We start from the raw sequence: 17,314 nt of genomic DNA on the forward strand, positions 1-17,314 counted from the left end.
AGCAATTCCACTCCTGCAGACATGAACAGAATATTCCCAGAGCACTGTTTAAAATAGCAATATAAATGGAAACAACCTAAATGTCCATCACAATAGAATGAATAAAAACTTATGGTTCAATCTCACAATAGAATATTGAAGTGAAATAAAAAACTATACCTCCATGCAACATGGATTGTATTTTCTAAAGATGACCATCACAATATATCCCATCCTACATGTTCTTCTCTCCTTCTTAGATGCCAGTGACATGAATATTAGATCTTTTTGTATAGTCCCCTGGGTCCCTGGGGTTCTGTTCACTTTTTTTTTCCAGTTTATTTTCTCTCTGCTGTCCAGATTGGGTAATTTCTAGTGTTCTATTTTCCAGTTCATGGATTCTTTGTTCTGTCTCCCTCCATTTTGCTGTTGAGCACATTCACCAAGTTTTTTATTTGGTTATTGAATTTTTCAGTTCCAAAATGTCCATTTGGTTCTTCTTTATATCTTATATTTCTTTGCTGAGACTTTCTCTTTTTTCATTTGTTTCAAGTGTGTTTGCAGTTGCTTATTGAAGCATTGTATGATGGTTGCTTTTAAATCTTCATCAGATAATTCTAACATCTCTGACATCTTGAGTTTGGCATCTATTTCTTTCTTTTTTCCTTCAGTGTAAGTTCTTCTTGGCTATTGGTATGACAAGTAATTTTCTACCAAAACCTGGGTATTTTAGCTATTATGTCATGAGACTCTGCATCTTATTTAAACGTTTTGTTTTAGCTGGCTTCCTCTGACACTGGTCCAGCAGAGGAAGGGAGGTGCTACCTCATTATGGCAAGGCAGGGTTTGACATCCAGGTTCCCCACTAAGCCTCCATATTAGTCATCTCAGGCTTCCATAACTAAACACCACAGACAGGGTGGCTTAAATGACAGAAATTTATCGTCTCACATTCTGGAGGCTGGAAAGTCCAAGATCAAGATGTTGGCATTTGCTTTCTAGTGAGACCTCTCTCCTTGGCTTGCAGTTGGCCACCTACTCCCTCTGTCCTCATATGGCCTTTTCTCTGTGCACTTGCATCCCAGGTGTCTCTTCCTCTTCTTATAAGGACATCTATTGGATTAGGACCTCACCCTTATGACCTCGTTTAACCTTAATTACCCCCTTAACAGCCCTATCTCCAAACATTGTATCATCAGGGGTTACAGCTTTAACTTATGAATGGGGGAGGGCTGTTCATAACAGCCTCCATTGACTCTTGAGTGGGGGGTATTATGTGTTATTTCTGGGAGGGCATGGGAATTCTGGCTCCCATTAGACCTCTCTGGCTGTGAGGAGTAGGTGTGTCTCCTACTGCCCCCCATATGTATGACCTCTACTTACACTATACTATTCAGGATAGTAGTAACCTCTGGAGTGGTGAGAGCAGATATGATTTGGGAAGAGACATAGAAGGCTCCAAGGAATTGGATGTGTTTTATTTTCTAGTTGGGAAATAAGTATATTGGTATTAATTATACTATTATTATTTAAACTTGTACATATATGTTATATAAGGCATATTCTTTGTATATATGATATATTCCAGAATTCAAAAAATAAAAAGATAGAGAAACCCAGCTACAACAAAATAGAAATATGGTCTCTGTACTTAGAATATTTATAACATAGCTGAGGTCCTCAGAAATAACAATCTACCATCTGTGGTATTAAGCATTATCTATGTGCCAGGCATTATACTAAGCACTTCATAAACATCACCTTACTTATTCCACACAACTCTCCTAGGAGGTAGATATTAATCCATTTCACAGATGAGGAAGCTCAGGCTCAAAGAGGTCAGAATCACAGAGATGGAATTCAAGCCCAGGCCTGTCTGCAGAGCCCATACTCTTCAGCCCCTTAGCCCCCTGAATGAGGTTAAAACTAATTAATATCATTCATCCCAGTTGTCATGTGCCATACACCTGCCACAGCTAATAAAATCTCACAGAGAACATTAGACTCCAACAAGACAGATAATGTCTCTTGAGAGAACATTGTGGACAAGGTGACTACTAGTGGTGGCTCTACCGAAATTAGTCCAGGTTATGACCTGGAGTGGGTCAGGATCTGCCCAGGTGAGCAGGGGTAAGGACTAGCCAGGCAGGCAAAAACTGTTGCTGAGGCCTGTCAAACCATATGGGCAGGGCCTTGAAAGTTTGCAGAATTGGGAGGAAGGGGAGCCAGAGATGGAGAACCATGAAAGGCATCTCACCTCCTCTTTCAAATGGAGGGATCCCAACAGTGGGGCAGGAGCAGTTGGAGCTGGAGGGATGGAATGGTGCCTGAAGGAGGCAAGTGCTAAAGATTAGAGCTAGTAATTGAGGCAGGAGCCAGGCATACGGCCACAGACAGACCCAAGACATAGTGTGGCCTACCCTGTCCCACTGCTTTCTCTGTGGCATAGAAGGGAGGTCACAGAAATTGAGAGATGATTGTTTAGGTATATTAGCCATGAACTGTGGCCCTGTTGGGGAGCTGCATGTCCTGCCCTATGCAGCCTGCCCAACACGTTGGTAGCAAAGACCTGCCTGTCCACTGGGGTGAGGGAAGAGGCTGAGCCACAGTCATGAGCCCACATGGTCACTGTCCATGAGAACGGTGGCTAAGGCCAAACAAGATAGGATTTTCCAGGGACTGTCAACCCCCACTCTAAGGCCACGGGCTCTGGGATGGGGATCCTGGCAGGACTGCAGCTCAAAGTCAAGCTTGGAGTGTTGTACACCCCAGATTCAGACTGAGATCCTAGTAGCTGAGCACTTGCCTAGGATAAGGGAAGCATGGTCAGTGACACCTGGGTACCCTTTTGGACATTAAACACAGAGATGTTAGGAGCAAACCAGAAGGCGTGGCAAGGGGCCCACACCTTCCTCCTTAGAGCTGCTGAAAGGGCAGCTCTCCTTAGCACCAGTACATCCTGGGGATGGGAAAGGGCAGTCAGTTCACAGCTAGTGGTTTATAACCTGGTCTGGCTGTACTAGTTGGGCCAAATAGATAGTACCTTAGGAATTTGATTATTATGACATAGTCTTCTTTTTCTCTCATAATACTTATTAACTTAAAATTTCTAATGTTCATGTGTCCATATCAGCTTTTTTGAGGATTAGTATTTATATGACATTGCCTTCTAACCTTTAACCTTTCTGTGTCCTTCTATTTAAAGTGAGCCTTTGGAGGAGGTTCAAGATGGCAGAAGAGTAAGACGTGGAGATCGCCTTCCTCCCCACAAATACATCAGAAATACATCTACATGTGGAACAACTCCTACAGAACACCTACTGAACGCTGGCAGAAGACCTCAAACCTCCCAAAAGGCAAGAAACTCCCCACGTACCTGGAACACCAAGTTGCACCCACATCAAAGCAGCTAATCTCCTGATGTCCCAAGATACCACATACGTTCAGAATGGCCCTGCGGACGAGACCCTGACAAGGTTGGCTCCAAGTGGTCCGGTTTGCACAAGGCTTTGGGGTGGTCACAATACCTGAGAGGGGTACGTACTATCACAGGAAGGCCCCAGGCAGTGCTGCCAGGAAGAGGGTTTCTTCCCCGGCTCGCAGCGTCTCTCAGCCACCGTCTTGCAGCTCCTTGTGTGGACACAGTCCACCTTCCGAGACTGGAAGCCCTGACCACAGGCTGACGTACAGGGCCTCCAAGGGCCTGTGCACCAACATGCGTCACAAGCCCCCGACGAGCAGTTCCTCCAAAAGGAAACTCATCTGCATTGTTCCTGGCTGACTAAGCAAAGTGGTGGAGGAATCACAACCTCAATAGAGGCAAGCAAACCACGTGTTTCCATGAGCCTCTGGCACCACATCAAGGCACGCACCTCAAAAGACACACTCTCCTGATGAGCTGGAGCAGATCGATTTAGGCAAAGAAGAGAAGAATGACACATTTGTTGACAAACTGTAAGCTCCGTTTATATAAGCACTCGAAATATATTCTGCTATGAGTATGAATTTGTTTGTGAGCAATCTTCTCCGCTATGAGGAGTGCTCTAGTTTACATTTAGGACACACTATAACTCGTAGTGAGAGCTAACAAAGACCTTGTGGGAAGAGGGATCTCTCTCTAGCCTCCTTACCCTTTAAAACAGAACAGAAAGTTAATGTCCTCTGTTTTGTTGTTGTCAAAAAGGGTCCACTGTATGTGTATATTTATTTGACAACCATGTGCCAGAGAATTTTCCAAATACTTTACATAGATTGACTCCTTTAATCCTCACAACTACCCTACACAGTAGCTACTTAATTTTTTTAATTGAAGTATCATTGATTTACAATATTATATTAGCTTCAGGTGTACAACATAGTGATTCAATATTTTTATACTTTATACTCCATTTAAAGTTATTATAAAATACTGACTATATTCCCTGTGCTGTGCATTACATCCTTGTACCTTATTTATTTTATACCTACTGGTTGGCACCTCTCAGTCTCTTAGCCCTGTCTTGCCCCTTCTCCATGCCTTTCCCCCCCTGGTAACCACTAGTTTGTCTCTGTATCTATGAGTCCATTTCTGTTATAGTCATTCGTTTTATTTTTTAGATTCCACATATAAGTGACAGCATATGATATTTGTCTTTCTCTGTCTGACTTGCTTCCCTAAGCATATATACACTCCAGGTCTATCCATGTTGTTGCAAATGGCAAAATCTCATTTTTTATGGCTGAGTAATATTTCACTGTATATGTACCACATCTCCTTTATCCATTCATCTGTTGATGGTTACTTAGGTTGTTTCCATATCTTGGCTATTATAAATAATGCTGCTCTGAAAATTGTGGTGCAAAAAATAAAAATAAAGTGAGCCTTTTGTAAACAGCAGAGTTAGATTTTGTTTTTTACCTAGTCTGATAATCCTTGTCTTTTAATTGACATATTTATACTATTCACATTAATTGTAATTACTGGCATAGTTGGGTTTACCTTGCTATTTGTTTTCTATTTATCCTTTGTACTTTTATTCCCCCCTTTTGATTTTCCTTTGGGTTAATCAAGTTTTTTAATTTTTATTATTTCATTTTGCTCTATTAGCTTTTTAATTGCACCTTATTTTATTATGATTTTAGTGATCATCCTGGATATTACAATATGCATCCTTGATTTATGTCAATTTACTTTAAATTAGTATTTTTATAGTTAGTACTTAATGCAAATACCTTAGAACTGTTAATTCCCGTCTTTGGTGCTATTGCTGACATATATTTACTTTTATTTAAAAAATCTTATGAGATATTATTCTTTTTAAGTTGGTTTTTATTTATTTTAAAAATTAATTAATTTATTTATTGGCTGTGCAGTTTGTGGGATCTTAGTTCCCAACCAAAATTGAACCTGGGCCCTTGGCAGTGAGAGCATGGAGTCCTAACCACTGGACCACCAAGGAATTCTCTATTGTTGTTTTAAATAGTCAATATTCATTTATAATTATATACATTTTTATCTTTTGCTATGCCCTTCATTCCTTCCTGCAGTTCCCTCAGGGATCATTTTCCTTCAGCCAGAAGAACTCCCTTAAGAATTTCCTGTAGTGCTGATGTGTACTAGTGACAAACCAAATTCTTTGAATTTTTGTCCACTTGAACACATTTATTTTGCCTTCATTTTTGAAGGATATTTTTCTGGGCATAGAATTCTAGATTGGTAGGGTTTTTTTCTTTTAGCATTTTAATGATGTCATTTCATTGTCTTCTGGCTTCCATAATCAGCCATCAGTATTGTTAACTGATAACTAACTCTCTCTCCCTCTCCCTCTCCTTCTTTCTTTACAAATATGGTTGCTCTTAGGATTTTCTGCTTTGTCTTTGATTTTCAGCAATTTACCTATGATAGGCCTAGGTGTAGAGTTTTCTTTACACTTATCCTTCTTGGAGCTCACTGATATTCTTGAATCTGTGGCTTGATGCCTTTCATCATTTTTGGAAAATTGTCAGTCATTATTTATTCAAGTATTTGAGCATGTCCCGCATATCTCTTATGCTCAGCTCTGTTTATTCCTCAATTCTTTTTCACTCTTGCTTCAATCTGGATAATTTCTATTGATTGGTCACTAATCTTGTCTTCTGCTGTATACAGTCTCCTGTTAAACCCATTCAGTGAGTTCTTAATTTCAGATATTGTATTTTGCAGTCTAGAATGCCAATTTTTTTCATTCTTATAGATTCAAGTTATCTGTTTAAATACTCAAGTTTTTCACCCATTTTGTCCATCTTTTGCTCTATTCTCTTTAACATATTATTCTTACTTATTTTAAAACATTTGTTTGAGATGTCACCTCCTGCTTGGTCTAGCTCCCTGCATCTCAGTTTGGAAAATGGCCTCAGGAAGAAAAGTGGGTAAATATGGGGCTCACCTTGTGTGCCCTCCATCTGCCAAAGATCATAGCCCTGCTTTGCCTGCTGTCTAGTCCCTGCAAACTGTTGTCATATATATTTTGCTCACATTCATAGTTGTTTACCATGGAAGATTCCATCTAAAACCAATGACCCTACCATGACTAGAAGTTCCTCCCTTAGGGATTTGAGAGGTTGAGGCTAAGTTGAAAGGGTGCATGTCAGAGAGGCCATGAAGCTCTCTGGACTCTGAGGTCATGCCCAGCAAGCTAAGAGATTAAGAGGTAGAAACAATGAGTTTGCAGAAGCTGTGAGGAAGAGAACAGCTGAACATATGGTGTGGGGGTGGGGAGGGGGCTGTGTAAGAGAAGGGGACAGACCGTGAAGGAGATCAGGGGGTGCCACAGAACCATCCACCATGCCCTGTTGTCCTGACTCCATAGTGCCCTGAATCCAGTGCCACACTCCAGCCCCAGGGTCCATGCAGCAGGGAGAGCAGAGTGGGCAGGCAGTGGCAGGGGGCCTGGAGTGCCAAGCCTTAGGGCTCCAGTGGGCCACAGGGGCCTCTGCAGATGACTGGAAGAGGGAACAAGGAAGCAAGAACAGCCTTTGGTCCTGAGTCTCCCAGCCAGAGGGGCCATGTGGCCCCTGGGAGGAGGATGGGGCAGCTCTCTTGGAACTACCTTCCAACCAGAGGAAGCCAATATCCCATGTCTACCAGGAACACTGGGGCCCTCACTACTGTCCTCATTTATTTGCATCTTTTTGCATGTCATTTGTCATTTGCATGGGGTCTCATTTTATGTCAAATTCACAGTCTCTGCTTATTCCTCCTTATTTGGGTGTAGGGAAAAGTGGACCTTCAGCTAAATGCCCCTTGGGGAATTTTATTTTAACTCTCAGTATAACATCAGGGTCCTTTAAACCCGATTTTAATTTTTAAGTTTCTTTTTTGAGCAGTTTTAACTCTTCATAAGGATTGATATTTTATGACTTTTATCCTTTCACAGGGGTCTTCCAAAAACCAAAGAGAAATTTCAATTATCTTTTTAATAGAATAAAGCTTGTTCTATCTTACAATTGCCATAACGATCCATTGGATCCTTTATATATCCAAAATGTATCAATTACCATATTGATCCATTGAATCCTGGATAAATTCAAAATTTATCCTGGATCTTAAAACATTTTGCTATTTCATCCTCCTAGGAACTATTTTTCATCATTACTCATTAATTATTCTCAACCATGCTTTTTAAAAACAGAGACTAAAATAATAAAAAAAACAGAAGAATGATGGAATTACCTGGAAGGATGATTCAATAGTGATATGAATCATTACTATTCCACCATCTTTCAATTTTCTTATTGTTTTGTCCAAAGCATTAGGCATCTTTCAAGAAGATGGAAACAAGAAGCCTGGAAACATTATCTTTGTTTGTTTGTTTTAGTTTTCATTGTAGAAGATGAGAATTCAGAATATTTCATTTTCCTACAAAGAAGAAAGAGAGAAAAACACACATTTCATAGTTACTGAGGAATCATTAGATGAATGCAATGTGACAGATAGCAGCCACTCTAGACTACAATGATGATGGTAAAATTATATATAAGCAAAGTTGTGGACTATGAGTTTTCAGATATCTTAGATGAATTTTCTCAAATTCAAGAGTTGTCCCCATTTTCCCAGAGAGTGGAGAGCTAGAGACCAGAGAGGGATAGTTCTTTTCTAGGGTCACCCAGCTCTTGCTCTGTTCTGTTGCACAGAGATGTGCCACTGAGCCAGCCTTTCTCATGGCAGGCATACGGTAGGTGCTTCCCTGCAGGCCTGAACAGGGCTGGCCCTTGAAGTAAGGAGGCTGTCCAAATCCCCGCTCCTGAGACCTGGCACTTGCCCAGCTCATCTGCCACCCTTCCTTGGGCCTTGGGGCTCTTGAAGCTGTGGTTTTCCTCTGGGTGGTGACTCAGTGCCCGCAGCCCACCCTGCATGTGAACCTCCCTTCCCCTGGGCCTCACTGACCGCCCTAAACCACAGGCAGCTGTGGTTTTCCCTAAAACAGCAACCACTAACTGCCAAGCCCACCCCACCTACCCTCCACTCCCCACTCCACCCGTCAGTGCCCTAGCCCCAACCTCAGGGCATCAACTGAAAGAGAACTAAAGGGAGTTGCATACATCCATGGGACATGGTGTTTATAATGAGCTTTGCCTTTTATAGCATGAGTGTAAAAGATATACCCATTTAATAGATGGGGAGAATGAGGCCAAAATGTTTTAGGGGCTTCTTTCAAAGCAATCTATGCATTCCTTCAACTAGCATTCCTTAAATGCCCACTAAAACACAGGACAGTAGACACTGAGATGCAATGCCCATTTTCCCCTTCAGGGAAGGACTTGGTACCCAGGGGCAGGAGTACTGTGGGCTGTCAGCCCCTCGAGGGATTGCTTCAGCTGTAGATACTTGCTTTACCAGAGGTCATGCCCTTCTCTGGGTGTTCTATACACAAAGACTAATCTAGTTGGGGTATAAAGGCCCAGCTATTTCAACCCAGTGTGGGACTGTGACAGGCCATTCTGCTCCAAGCTCCCAATGAGGCAACCAAGGCTGGGGTGGGGCCTGCAGTGCAGCTCTGCCCAGTTCTGCCTCTTCCCCCTCCCTTCTACAGGCATCAATCTCAAGAGCTCTCCCTAAAGAACATCCAGCATGCTAAACCTTGAGTCATAGTCTGCTTCCCAGAGAACCCACCCGCAATACTTGGCTTTCAAAGAGCTGCCAGCCTAGTGGCAGAGAGACACGTAAACAACCAAAGTGGAGGAAGGATGGCCCCAGGGTGACACAGCCACCAGAGGCCCCCAAAAACAGGCTTTGGTGCACAGGCAGGGAGGATCAGGGAGGCACTGGGTAGCAGCATTGAGGCAAGAGCCTAAGCACCTCTTGCCACCCTAAAGCTGCAGCACAGACCCTTGGCTTGGAGGAGGGACAGGGTTCCCACCTGCTACCATGATTTTCTCTGACCTAGTCTGCTCCCATAAGCAACACCCCCCAGGGTGGCCCTCTCCCAACTTTCCTCCTCAAATACATATTCTTACTATGGGTCCAGGTGCCTCTTACAGCCCCAGTGCCTTGTGGCCAGCCAGAGGCAGCTGCAGAGCTCCAGGGCTCCTCAAGGGAGCTGTTCTAGACCTTGAGGGCTCAGGAAGGAGAGCAGACCCTTAGGTCAAGCAAAGGAACCCCAGGATTGTGGGGAACACAACTCGGTTCCAGTCCCACAAAAAGAAACATGGACAAGGGAGCAAGCAAGCTCCCCTCACTGTGGGCACATCCTCATACCACGGTCCAGCCTGTGCTTGCTATGCTTCTGATGATGAGGAGCTCTGACCCTACGTCCCCTCCAACCAGAGGTCCCAGGGCTGGACAACTCAGATAATAAGGAAGGTCTTCCTTCCCTGGAGCCCTTCCCTCTGTCTCCCTGGGCCTTCTGCAAGAGTCCTCTTCTGGCCTTAGGGGCCATGGAGTTTGCCCCCTCTGCCCAAGGCTAATCTTCAGCACAAAAAATCCACAATTTGGGCCCCCAATCTGATCCCAAGTCATTGTGGGATCGTGGGAACATTCCTCTTCCAGGGACCTCATTTCTCCATCTGTTTGACACAGGGGCAGGAGAGGAAGTCTTTCAGCTTCCTGACTGCCTTGACATTTGTGACCCAGTGGTATATCAAGACCATGATCCTATGCCTGGCCCCCACCACACCCCTTTGTCTTCTCCCCTCCAACTTTCCCAGACCCAGCATCTGCCACTGCCCCTTCCCTGACCTTCCACCTCTCCTGGGACTGACAAGAGATGAGAGGGTTAAAAGTCAGCCTTGCCTCCCAACTGACCCTAGAGGACTGCTCGGAGGGCGTGCCAGTCACTAAGCGCAGGGCAGCAGCTGCAACAAGCCAGTGTTCTGGGAACTCCTGGAAATCATGTTGGAGAAATGCTGCCCTGGTGAGGGATGGGAGTGAAGAGTCCAGGGTGGGAAACAGCCAGTTCAAGGTTGTACTTGAACATATGTGTTGGTGAGGTTACTCCCTTGCAGCAGAGAAGTCAGAAAAAGTGCTGTCCAAGCTAGACTCCTCTGTTGTGAGGAAGGATGACTCATCACAGACAATCTCTGCTCAAAGTGTACCATGGGCCCCACAATCCCCCACCCGCACAGGGAACAGCAGTGGGAGGGGACAGAAATGGACTGGGCACAGGCTGTGGCTTTGAGTCTAGTCCAGGATGGAGGGAAACCATGTCACAGACTTTAGCCAGGCCACAGCTGCACCAACGCTGACCCTGAGACAGCACTGGAGAGGGATGGAACCCAGCCATCCATGTCTTCTAGGCCAGGCCCAGTTTATGTTTGGTTGTAAATATTATTAAGGGATTTAGTGGCAAGGGATGAGGGGCTCAGTCTGCACCAGCATCAGGGATCAGTCTATGACCAGGATCAGGGCTCAGAGTGTGACCAGAATGAGAACTCAGTCCTGATGACAACAAGGGCCCTCACATTAATCACCCTCCAGGTGGGGCTCAGAGCCAGGGAAGTTGTGGAAAGTGTCTGAGGGCAAGGGTGGGGTCAGCTGGGAGAGAGGGGAGGTGGGGAAGCATGATTGCTAAGAGGTCCCTGGGCCTGATGCCAGCTGAGTGAAAGCCGGACAGGGAGTCAGATCTCCAGCTCCGCCAGCTGTGCGATTTGGGGGACTACTTCCCTTTTGGGGTGGGGGGGGGTCCTCTGTTTTCCTGTGTGTAACATGGGGATATTTCCTTCTGTCCTGCCTGATAACAACCTTTTAAACCACATGCAACTTCATGTTTTACGAAGCACCATCTCTTTTGGCCCTCACAAGAACCCTTATCATACCTGCCTCACAGGATGAGAATGCACTTTATGAGATGGCTGAAAAGACGGATGGGGTTGTTTGTTCAGTTTTAAAAGGGGAATTCAGAGGACAGAAGCGTCTCAAAAGGTAAGACCCTTACTGTTGTCATTGTTTCTTCTCATCTGTCTTTCAATTAATTTTTATCTTCCCAAACTCATGTGCGAAAATTGTTTTCAGAGTCAAACTGTGCTAAAGGGTTAGAACAAAGACAGCACTCTCCTACGTCACTCCACCCTGCTCTCCAGAAGTGACCACCTCAACTCATTCTGTTATTTCTTCTGGTTTTTATCTCCTAAATAAAGCATTTATTGCTATTATTGCTATCTCCAGAGAGGTCCAATTTAGATACTGTCTATTGGCCTTCCTCTCATGATAGATGAGGTTCACTTACACCCTTTTCCCTCTCCTTTCAATATCATGACACCACATTTCTTGGTTACATTCACAATCAATCAATAGTGTTCACGGCTGAGCCAAGTAATATGCTGTAACTATCTTTCCTTTCTTTGAAAACTTCTTTCTCTCTTCAGGGTAATCGTTGACTCATTTTTTCATTTGCTTTTTTTTTTTTGACCCTTCCCACACCCTGCAAAAGCCCTGTAAAATGACTCTTGATACACATTTTCATTATCAGTTCCAATTCCTTATTTCTTTTTTCCCTCTGAGACACCTCTACTGGAGTCCCTGGTTCTCCTGCCTCCATCTGAACTAATAGCTCTAGATCAGCCACAGAGCTGTCATCCTGGGACTTCTCCTGGCCAACATACTGAAACTTCTTTCTTTAATTATCTCTGGTTTTCCTGGATTCAATTTCTTCTTTCTTGTTTTATGCCCTTCTAGGGGGTGGAGCACATCCTTCAGTAGCTTCCTGAGGAATTCTGCATGGGAGATAAGTTTTTCAAACCTTGCATATCTGAAAATATCTACATCCTACTCTCACATTGTATTGATATTTTGGCTGGGTATATAATTCTCAGTTGAAAATACTTTTCCTTCAGCATCTTTAAGGCATTGCTTTGAGGACTTCTAGCTGCGAATGTTGCTATTAAGAGGTCTGATTCTGATCTGATTCCTGATCCCTTGTATAAGATCTGATGTCACTTTCTGGAATCTTCTCTCCATTAAAAAAAAAAATAAATTTATTTATTTTATTTTTGGCTGTGTTAGGTCTTTGTTGCTGCACACGGGCTTTCTCTAGTTGCAGTGAGCAAGGGCTACTCTTCGTTGTGGTGCATGGGCTTCTCATTGCAGTGGCTTCTCTTGTTGCAGAGCATGGGCTCTAGGCACACGGGCTTCAGTAGTTGTGCCACACGGGCTCAGTAGTTGTGGCTCACGGGCTGTAGAGTGCAGGCTCAGTAGTTGTGGTGCACGGACTTTGTTGCTCTGCAGCATGTGGGATCTGCCCAGACCAGGGCTTGAACCCATGTTCCCTGCATTGGCAGGCAGATTCTTAACCACTGCACCACCAGGGAAGCCCTCCATTTTTAAAAACAGCTTTATTGAGGTACAATTCACATACCATATGATTCACTTATTTAAACTGTACAATTCAATGGTTTTTTAGTGTATTCATACAGTTGAACAACTATCACTACAATTGATTTTAGAATATTTTCATCACCCACAAAAGAAACTCTGTATATTACCAGTCACTCTCCACCTCCCCACAAATCACTCAGCCCTAGGCAACCACTAATCTACTTCTCTCTCTATAGATTTTCCTGTTCTGGACATTCAAATAAATGAAATCATATAATATGTGGTCTTTTGTGACTGGCTACTTTCACTTAGCACAATGTTTTCAAGGTTCATTCATATTGTGTTATGTATCAGCACTTCATTCCACTTTATGGCTGGATAATATTGCCTTGTATGGATACACCACATTTTGTTTATTCATCTATCAATTGATTGACATCTGAGTTTTTCAACTTTTTGGCTATTATAAATAATGGTGCTATGAGCATCTTTGTACAAGTTTTTGTATGAACATATGTTTTCATTTCTCTTGGGTATATACCTAGGAGTAGAATTGGCTGGCTTATATGGTAACTCTATGTTTAACCATTGGAGGAACAGCCAGACCATTTTCCAAAGCAAGTGTACCATTTTACATTGCCACCAGCACTATATGAGGGTCCCAATTTCTTTACATCCATCACAACACTCGTTATTATCTTTTTTATTATAAGTGGATGTAAAGTGGTATCTCACTGTGGTTTTGATTTGCATTTTCCTAATGGTTAATGATGTTGAACATGTTTTCATGTTGGCCATTTGTATACCTTTCTTAGAGAAATGTCTATTCATCTCCTTTGCCCGTTTTATTTTATTTTATTCTTATTCTTATTTTTTTGGCCATGCCATGTGGCCTGTGGGATCTTAGTTCCCTGACCAGGGATTGACCTGAGCCCTAGGCAGCAAAAGCACAAAGTGCCAACAACTGGACTGCCAGGGAATTCCCTCCTTTGCCCGTTTAAAAATGGGGTTAAATTATGGACTTCCCTGGCAGTCCAGTGGTTAATACTCCACGCTTCCGCTGCAGGGGGCATGGGTTCGACGCCTGGTGGGGGAACTAACATCCAACATGCCACGTGGTGCGGCCAAAAAAAAAAAAAAAATTGGGTTAAATTGTCTTTATTACTGGGTTGTAAGAGTTCTTTACATATTCTAAATACAAGTTCCTTATCAGATACATAATTTATAAGTACTTTCTCACATTCTATGGGTTGTCTTTTCACTCTGATAGTGTCTGTTATGAGTTGAATTATGTTTCCCAAAAAGATCTGTTGAAGTCCTAACCCCCCAGTTTCTCAGAATGTGACCTCGGGCTTCCCTGGTGGCGCAGTGGTTGAGAATCTGCCTGCCAATGAAGGGGACACGGGTTCGAGCCCTGGTCTGGGAAGATCCCACATGCCGCGGAGCAGCTAGGCCCGTGAGCCACAATTACTGAAACTGCGCGTCTGGAGCCTGTGCTCCGCAACAAGAGAGGCCACGATAGTGAGAGGCCCGCGCACCGTGATGAAGAGTGGCCCCCGCTTGCCGCAACTAGAGAAAGCCCTCGTACAGAAACGAAGACCCAACACAAGCCATAAATAAATAAACAAATAAATAAAAATTAAAAAAAAAAAAAGAATGTGACCTTATTTGCAAATAGAGTCATTGCAGATGTAATTAATTAAGCTAGGGTCAAACTGGAATACAGTGGGCCTTAATTCAATATGACTGGTATCCTTATAAGAAGATGTTGTGAAGATACACATGGAAACCCTGTGTCCATTACCAGTCACTGTGATGCCAGAGAACACCATGTTATGACAGAGGTGGAGGTTGGAATTATGCAGCTGTAAGCCAAGGAATGCCAAGGATTGACAACTATCACCAGAAGCTAGGAAGTGGCAAGGAAGGATTCTCTCCTACAGATTTCAGAGGGAATGGTCTTGTCAACACCCTGATTTTGGACTTCCAGCTTCCAGAATGTGACAAGATAAATTTCTATTGTTTTAAGCCACTTAGTTTGTGGTACTTTATTATGGCAGCCCTAGGAAATTAATATAGTGTCCTTGTAGTATAAATGCCTGACATTAAGGTTTTATTTATTGTAATGTAAGTGCCTGGCATTAAGCTTTTGATTTCTGAGGCATCCATTTCAAGACATCCATCTCAAATAAACATGTTGCCAGCTGTATGACATAACTTCTAGTTAAACAAACAGATAAGTAGCCAGGCGACCCCACCCATGAAGTTCCCCTTTCAGAAAGTCCTGGAGTAACTGAACATGTGATTGACTCTGGCTTTCCCTTCCCATGCCCTAATTCCCACTCTTAACGCTTTAAATTTGCCAGTAAAGAGTGAACCTACGAAATCCTAGGCACCCTACCCTCAACCCCAAGGGCAGAACCCCCAGTCCGCACTTTCTTTCTCTCTCCCCACAACTTCATTGTGTGATCCTTGGGGATGCCCTGTACCTGCCAGGACCTGTGAATAATAAACCTTGATTTTTCAAAGTTCTCTGATAGTTGTTGCTGAGGTGCATCTTGCAATCATAATAAGAACCACAAGGGCCAGTCCAACTTCAACACTGGCTCCAGTCTGGGAAATGTCTACCGGGGCTTGCCACAAGTAGTATGAGGCCAGGAGAATGCTTAAGGCATTTTTAGCCAACAGCATTACTCCTGATAGGCTGAAACCAACACAAAACAGTTCTTTGAAGCAAAAAGGATTTTAATTTTGATTAATGTATCTATTTTTCCTTTTGTTGCTCATGCTTTTAGTGTCATTTCTAAGAATACTTTGCCAAATTCATGGTCATGAAGGTTTATCCTAAATTTTCTTCTAAGAGTTTTTTAGTTTTAGGTCTTACATTTAGGTCTTTGATCTATTTTGAGTTAATTTTTGTATACGGTGTGAGATAAGGATTCAACTTCATCCTTCACATGTGGATACTCAGTTGTCCCAGAACCATTTGTTGAAAAGACTATTCTTTCCCCATTGGATGGTCTTGGCACCCTTGTTGAAAGTCAGTTGACCATAGATGTGTGGGTTTATTTCTGGACTGTCAGTTCAATCCATTGATCCGTATGTCTATTCTTGGGCCAGTACCACACTGTCTGGATTACCATTGATTTGTGGTAAGTTTTAAAATCAGGAAGTGAGTTTTCCAACTTTGCTTTTTTTTCAAGATTGTTTGGCTATTCAGGATTCTTGAATTTTCATATGAATTTTATCATCTGTTTATCAGTTTCTGCAAAGAAGCCAGCTGAGATTTTGATAAAGACTGTATTAATCTGTAGATTAGTTTGGAGAATATTGCTATCTTAATATTTTCCTTCAATTCACAAACACAAATGTCTTTCTATCTATTTAGGTCATCTTTAATTTCTTTCAACAATGTTTGAGTATTCAGAATATAAGTTTTGAACTTCTTTTTAAAAATTTACTCCTAAATATTTTATTCTTTTTGATGCTATAGTAAATGGAATTGTTTTCTCAATTTCATCTTCATATCATTCATTGCTAATATGTAAATATACAGTTGATTTTTGTATATAGATACTATACTCTGAAAACTTGTTGAACTTGTTTATTGGTTCTAGCAATTTTTTAGGATTTTCAATATTCAAGATCATGTCCTCTGCAAATAGAAATTCCTTTTCAATTTTAACGTCTTTTATTTCTTCTTCTTGGCTAATTGCCCTGGATAAAACCTTCAGTACCTTGTTGAATAGAAGTGGTGAGAGTGGACATCCTTGTCTTGTTCCTGATTGTAGGGGGAAGTTTTCAGGCTTTTGCCATTAAGTATGATGTTAGCAATAGATTTTTCATAGATTCCTTGTATCAGGTTGAGGCAGTTCCCTTCTATTCCTAGTTTACTGAGTTTTTTTTCTTTCTTTCTTTCTTTCTTTTTAATCATGAAAGGGTGTTGGATTTTGTCAAAAAATTTTTTTCATCTATTGAAATGATTGTGTGGTTTTTGTCCTTTATTATATTACCATGGTGTATTATATTGATCAATTTTTGTATGTTGAGCCTTGTATTTCTGCAGAATATTCCACTTGGTCGTGGTGAAAATCCTTTTCATCTTGCTAGATTTAGTTTGCTAATATTTTGATGATGATTTTTTTGCATATATATGCATAAAAGATATTGGTTCATAATTTCATTTTCTTGTGATGCCTGTGTCTGGTTTTGTATCTGGGTAGTACTAGTCTCATAGAACAAGACAAGAAGTTTTCCCTCTTCCATTTTTTGCAAGAGTTTGTGAAGAATTGGTGTTAATTCTTCTTCAAATGTTTAGTAGAATTCACCAGTGAATTCTGCGTCTGGTCTCTTCTTGTGGAAAGTTTTAAAATTACTAATTCAATTTCCTCTTATAGGTCTATTCATATTTTCTATTTCCTCTTGAATCAGTTTCAGTAGTTTTTGTCTTTCTAAGAATTTGTCCATTTCATCTAAATTATCCAATTTGCTGGTATAAGTTTTTCATAATATTCACTTATAATCCTTTTTTAAAATTAATTAATTTATTTATTTATTTTTGGCTGC

At 42.1% G+C, this 17,314-nt stretch overlaps 1 protein-coding gene across 6 annotated transcripts in view; it reads right to left on the minus strand.

Annotated features, from left to right (window-relative positions):
• The window catches only part of PPCDC (phosphopantothenoylcysteine decarboxylase), a 110,916-nt gene that overhangs the window by 48,521 nt on the left and 45,081 nt on the right, over positions 1 to 17,314 (minus strand). For 4 of the 6 annotated variants that reach the window (XR_009500765.1, XR_009500766.1, XR_009500763.1 and 1 more), the window contains exon 6: positions 7,670 to 7,855. The gene's annotated coding sequence lies outside the window, so the exon portion shown is untranslated. Of the gene's footprint in view, positions 1 to 1,522; positions 3,878 to 7,669; positions 7,856 to 17,314 lie in introns of those variants that run through there. The other 2 variants (XR_009500767.1, XR_009500764.1) reach the window with 2 other exon arrangements.

This window comes from Balaenoptera ricei, chromosome 2 (genome assembly GCF_028023285.1).
Source record: "Balaenoptera ricei isolate mBalRic1 chromosome 2, mBalRic1.hap2, whole genome shotgun sequence".
Classification (NCBI taxonomy): Eukaryota; Metazoa; Chordata; class Mammalia; order Artiodactyla; family Balaenopteridae; genus Balaenoptera; species Balaenoptera ricei.